The sequence below is a fragment of the Arachis stenosperma genome, chromosome 9, assembly GCF_014773155.1.
Source record: "Arachis stenosperma cultivar V10309 chromosome 9, arast.V10309.gnm1.PFL2, whole genome shotgun sequence".
Lineage (NCBI taxonomy): Eukaryota > Viridiplantae > Streptophyta > Magnoliopsida > Fabales > Fabaceae > Arachis > Arachis stenosperma.
The window spans coordinates 86010240-86016862 of NC_080385.1; the positions used below are offsets into that span (position 1 = coordinate 86010240).

The 6623-nt window shown below is 40.9% G+C and overlaps 1 non-coding gene across 1 annotated transcript; it reads left to right on the plus strand.

The window, feature by feature from the left end:
* Nucleotides 1-959: 959 nt before the first annotated feature.
* On the plus strand, nt 960-1067 carry LOC130953148 (small nucleolar RNA R71). The gene has a single exon (XR_009075321.1). It is a non-coding gene; the product is annotated as a small nucleolar RNA R71 (small nucleolar RNA).
* The last annotated feature ends 5556 nt before the right edge of the window (nt 1068-6623 follow it).

Sequence of the window (6623 nt, forward strand, 5' to 3'; positions counted from 1 at the left end):
ATACTCATCCTCTTCAGAGGAAGAATACTCATCAGAGCTCATGAAAGGCAGTAGTAAGTCCAAGGGAATCTCTATGGTCTCAGTATGAGCCTCAGATTCCCAAGGTTCCTCATTAGGGAACTCATTGGAGGCCAGTGGACGTCCAGTGAGGCCTTCCTCAGTGGCGTTCACTGCCTCTTCTTCCTCCCAGAATTCGGCCATATTTATGGCTTTGCACTCTCCTTTTGGATTTTCTTCAGTGTTACTTGGGAGAGTGCTTGGGGGAAGTTCAGTAATTTTCTTGCTCAGCTGACCCACCTGTCCTTCCAAATTCCTAATGGAGGATCTAGTTTCAGTCATGAAACTTTGAGTGGTTTTGATTAGATCAGAGACCATGGTTGCCAAGTCAGAGGTATTCTGCTTAGAGCTCTCTGTCTGTTGCTGAGAAGATGATGGAAAAGGCTTGCTATTGCTAAACCTGTTTCTTCCACCATTATTATTATTGAAACCTTGTTGAGGTCTCTCTTGATTCTTCCATGAGAGATTTGGGTGATTTCTCCATGAAGAATTATAGGTGTTACCATAGGGTTCTCCTAGGTAATTCACCTCTTCCATTGAAGGGTTCTCAGGATCATAAGCTTCTTCCTCAGATGAAGCATCCTTAGTACTGCTTGGTGCATTTTGCATTCCAGACAGACTTTGAGAAATCAAATTGACTTGTTGAGTCAATATTTTATTCTGAGCCAAAATGGCATTCAGAGTGTCAATCTCAAGAACTCCTTTCTTCTGACTAGTCCCATTGTTCACAGGATTCCTTTCAGAAGTGTACATGAATTGGTTATTTGCAACCATTTCAATCAATTCTTGAGCTTCTGCAGGCGTCTTCTTCAGATGAAGAGATCCTCCAGCAGAGCTATCCAAGGACATCTTAGATAGTTCAGAGAGACCATCATAGAAATACCTATGATGCTCCATTCAGAAAGCATGTCTGAGGGACATCTTCTGATTAATTGTTTGTATCTTTCCCAAGCTTCATAGAGGGATTCTCCATCCTTCTGTCTGAAGGTTTGGACTTCCACTCTAAGCTTACTCCATCTTTGTGGTGGAAAGAACTTTGCCAAGAAGGCACTGACTAGCTTTTCCCAAGAGTCCAGGCTTTCTTTAGGTTGAGAATCCAACCATATTCTAGCTCTGTCTCTTACAGCAAAAGGGAATAGCATCAGTCTGTAGACCTCAGGGTTAACCCCATTAGTCTTGACTGTGTCACAGATTTGCAAGAATTCAGCTAAGAACTGATGAGGATCTTCCATTGGAAGTCCATGGAACTTGCAATTCTGTTGCATTAGAGAAACTAATTGAGGCTTAAGCTCAAAGTTGTTTGCTCCAATGGCAGGGATAGAGATGCTTCTCCCATAAAAATCAGGAGTAGGTGCAGTAAAGTCACCCAGCACCTTCCTTGCATTGTTTGCATTATTGTTGTTTTCGGCTGCCATGTCTTCTTCTTCTTTGAAGAATTCGGTCAGGTCCTCTAAAGAGAGTTATGCTTTGGCTTCTCTTAGCTTTCTCTTTAAGGTCCTCTCGGGTTCAGGGTCAGCTTCAACAAGAATGCTTTTGTCTCTGCTCCTGCTCATATGAAAGAGAAGAGAACAAGAAAATATGGAATCCTCTATGTCACAGTATAGAGATTCCTTGAAGTGTCAGAGGAAGAAAAATGGAAGACAGAGGTAAAAAATTCGAACTTATCAAAGAAGATGAAGTTCGAATTTTGCATTAAGGGATAGTGTTAGTCCAAAAATAGAAGGATGTGAGAAGGAGGAAAGTAATTTTCGAAAATTAAGTAAAAGATTTTGAAAACATTTTGAAAAACACTTAATTGATTTTCGAAAATAAGAGTGGAAAAGAAATCAAGTGATTTTTGAAAAAGATTTTGAAATTAGAAGTTAAAAAGATTTGATTGAAAACTATTTTGAAAAAGATGTGATTGAGAAGATATGATTTGAAAACAATTTTTTTAAAAGATATGATTTGAAAACAATTTTAAAAGATATGATTTGAAAACAATTTGAAAAGATATGATTTTAAAAATTAATGACTTGCCTAACAAGAAAAGATATGATTCAAACATAAAACCTTCCTAAACAGAAAAGGCAAAAAATGTTCAATCAAATCATTAATTGTTAGTAAGTATCTTTGAAAAAGGAAATAAATTGATTTTGAAAACATTTGATTGAAAAGATATGATTTGAAAAAGATTTGATTTTGAAAAACTTTGAAAACTTGAAAAAAATTGATTTTGAAAACAAAATCTTCCCCCTTTGCCATCCTGGCGTTAAACGCCCAGAATGGTGCACATTCTGGCGTTTAACGCCCAAAACTATACCCTTTTGGGCGTTAAACGCCCAGCCAGGCACCCTGGCTGGCGTTTAAACGCCAGTCTGTCTTCTTCACTGGGCATTTTTGAATGCCCAGCTTTTTCTGTGTGATTCCTCTGCAGTATGTTCTGAATCTTCAATTCTCTGTATTATTGACTTGAAAAGACACAAATTAAAAATATTTTTGGATTTTTAATAATGAGGAATAATCAAAATGCAACTAAAATCAAATAACAATGCATGCAAGACACCAAACTTAGCAGTTTGTATACTATTGACACTAACAAAATGAGAATGCATATGAGAAACAACAAAACACTCAAGTCAATAGAATTCAAAGATCAAAACAAGGAAATCATCAAGAACAACTTGAAGATTAATGAAGACACATGCATAAATTCAAAAAAAAAATGCAAGAAAAACAGAAACATGCAATTGACACCAAATTTAGAATGAGACTCTATACTCAAACAAGGAATATTTTTGGATTTTATGATTTTGTAAATTTTTTTTTTTTTTGGTTTTTTCGAAAATTAGGTGAAAAGGAAAATAAAGGTATCAAAATTCTTAATGAGAATTCCAGGAATCATGCAATGTTAGTCTAAAGCTTTAGTCTAAAGGAATTAGACATAGCTAGCTAAGCTTCAGCAAGACATTGCATTCAAGAGCTAAATTGATGATGATCAATCAGCTTTGGTGATGATAAGAACATCACCTTGAAACACTAGAATTCATTCTTAAGAACTCTGAAGAAAAATAATACCTAATCTAAGCAACAAGATGAACCGTCAGTTGTCCATACACAAGAACAATCCCCGGCAACGGCGCCAAAAACTTGGTGCACAAAATTGTGAACACTACAACTTCGCACAACTAACCAGCAAGTGCACTGGGTCGTCCAAGTAATACCTTACGTGAGTAAGGGTCGATCCCACGGAGATTGGTGGTATGAAGCAAGCTATGGTCATCTTGTAAATCTCAGTCAGGCAGACTCAAATGGGTGTAGGTAATAAACGAAAATACATAAAGATAAAGATAGAGATACTTATGTATATCATTGGTGTAAGAGCTTCAGACAAGCATATGAAGATGCCTTCCCTTCCATCTCTCTGCTTTCCTACTGTCTTCATCCAATCCTTCTTACTCCTTTCCATGGCAAGCTCGTGTAGGGTTTCACTGTTGTCAGCAGCTACCTCCCATCCGCGCAGTGAAAGCTAATGCACACACTCTGTCACAGTGCTGCCAATCACCGGTTTGGTTCCCTCCCCTACCGGAATAGAATAACTCTTTTGCGTCTGTCACGAACGCCCAGTAGGTTACAGGTTTGAAGCACGTCACAGTCATTCAATCATTGAATCCTACTCAGAATACCACAGACAAGGTTTAGACCTTCCGGATTCTCTTGAATGCTGCCATCAGGTCCTGCCTATTCCACGAAGACTCCGAAGAATCCAAGAGATATTCACTAAGCCTCGGATGCTTGTAGAACAAGAATGGTTGTCAGTCACCTTGTTCATGGGTGAGAATGGTGATGGGCGTCAATCATCACCTTCATCATGTTGAAGAACAAGTGATATCTTGGACAAAGAACAAGCGGAATTGAATGGAAGAACAATAGTAATTGCATTAATACTCGAGGTACAGCAGAGCTCCACACCTTAATCTATGGTGTGTAGAAACTCCACCGTTGAAAATACATAAGAACAGTGTGATCATTGGTTTCGGCCCCAAAGAGGGAACCAGAAGAACCAAGATGAAAATACAATAGTAAAAGGTCCTACTTATAGAAAACTAGTAGCCTAGGGTGTACAGAAGTGAGTAAATGACATAAAAATCCACTTCCGGGCCCACTTGGTGTGTGCTTGGGCTGAGCAATGAAGTAATTTTCGTGTAGAGACTCTTCTTGGCGTTTAACTCCCGTTTTAGTGCCAGTTTGGGCGTTTAACTCCCATTCTTATGCCAGTTTGGGCGTTTAACGCTGGGAATTCTGAGGGTGACTTTGAACGCCGGTTTGGGCCATCAAATCTTGGGCAAAGTATGGACTATTATATATTGCTGGAAAGCCCAGGATGTGTAACTTCCAACGTAGTTGAGAGCGCGCCAATCGGGCTTCTCTAGCTCCAGAAAATCCACTTCGAGTGCAGGGAGGTCAGAATCCAACAGCATCTGCAGTCCTTTTCAGTCTCTGAATCAGATTTTTGCTCAGGTCCCTCAATTTCAGCCAGAAAATACCTGAAATCACAGAAAAACACACAAACTCATAGTAAAGTCCAGAAAAGTGAATTTTAACTAAAAACTAATAAAAATATAATAAAAACTCAACTAAAACTAGCAAAAACATACTAAAAACAATGCCAAAAAGCATACAAATTATCCGCTCATCAGTTTCGCACAAAATGAACCACGCGGTCGCGTCCCTGACGCGATCGTGTCACATGCACAAACACTAATCCCACGCGACAGCGTGAGCGACACGATCACGTCGCGCGGATAGCACACCACCCCAAAGGAGACAGAGAGTTGCACTGAAGCAACGCTAGAATTGTGCGTTTTGCACGATTTCTAGCGACGCGATCGCGTTGCCCACGCGATCGCGCCATTCATTATTTACCAATCCCATGCGATCGCGTCAGCCAAGCGATCGCGTCAACCCCCATTTCACCCAGGCCATGTGACTGCGTGCCCCAGGCGATCGCGTGGATTCAAATTTACTAACACCCCAGTCACGCGAACCCTACCCATTTGCTTCACCCCCCCACCCTTGTCCTTCATCTCTTCCCTTCACAGCCACCATCCACAACCTCCAGCAACCACCAATACCCACCGCAACTCCCGACGACAACCCAGAAGCCACCACCACGCCACCCCCTTCCTCCTTCCCCCTCTTTCTTCTTTTTCTTTCCCCTTCTCCCATCACCGTCGCACCCCTATCCGCCCACAACCACCACCCTCAATCCCCGTCCCAACCCTTCCCCTCCTACCCCATTACCCTTCCCAAAGCCCCTGCCTTCGAACAGCCACCAACGCTGCCGCACAACCCACCTCCACCGCGTTGGACGCCACCACCACCATCCCCCAGCCACCTCTCTGCCCCGCCTTCATTCATACGTCTACCAGGTTCCGCAGAACGCCACCCTTCTATCATTCTTAGTTAATTCCGTATTTTTTCTATTTATGTTTATCATTAGGCTAGTTAGATATGCATGTTGTTGTGGATTCTAGGTTGTTAGGTAGCCTAGGATGTGGTTAGTGGATTTAGGCCTGATTAATTGCGCTGTTTGTGCTTCTTGTTTTCTAATTTTTGCAATTCTGCTGTGTTGTTCGTACTATTCATATGCTGTAATTTCTTGCTTGCATGCTGCTTTTTACATTGCTTTTTCATGTTCATATTCCTTATATGTAATTGCAGCTATATTTTATTTCATATGAACTATTCTAATTGCTTTTTATTTTTTGGGAACATCCGATTTTAGCCGGAATGTGGTGCACGAAATTGTGATCATCAATGGTGCCATCAACATGGTACGCTCAATTGCAATCTCAACTCTTTATCACAACTTCACACAACTAACCAGCAAGTGCACTGGGTCGTCCAAGTAATAAACCTTACGCGAGTAAGGGTCGATCCCACGGAGATTGTTGGTATGAAGCAAGCTATGGTCATCTTGTAAATCTCAATCAGGCAGATTCAAATGGTTATGGATGATTTATGAATAAAGCATAAAATAAAGATAGAGATACTTATGTAATTCATTGGTGAGAATTTCAGATAAGCGTATGGAGATGCTCTGTCCCTTCTGTCTCTCTGCTTTCCTACTGTCTTCATCCAATCCTTCTTACTCCTTTCCATGGCAAGCTGTATGTTGGGCATAACCGTTGTCAGTGGCTACATTCCCGTCCTCTTAGTGAAAATGTTCAACGCGCTCTGTCACAGCACACTAATCATCTGTCGGTTCTCAATCAGGTTGGAATAGAATCCAGTGATTCTTTTGCGTCTGTCACTAACGCCCAGCCTTCTGGAGTTTGAAGCTCGTCACAGTCATTCAGTCCTTGAATCCTACTCAGAATACAACAGAAAAGGTTTAGACCTTCCGAATTCTCTTGAATGCCGCCATCAATTCTAGCTTATACCACGAAGATTCTGATTAAGGAATCCAAGAGATAAACATTCAAGGCTTGTTTTGCTTGTAGAACGGAAGTGGTTGTCAGGCACGCGTTCATAAGTGAGAATGATGATGAGCGTCACATAATCATCACATTCATCATGTTCTT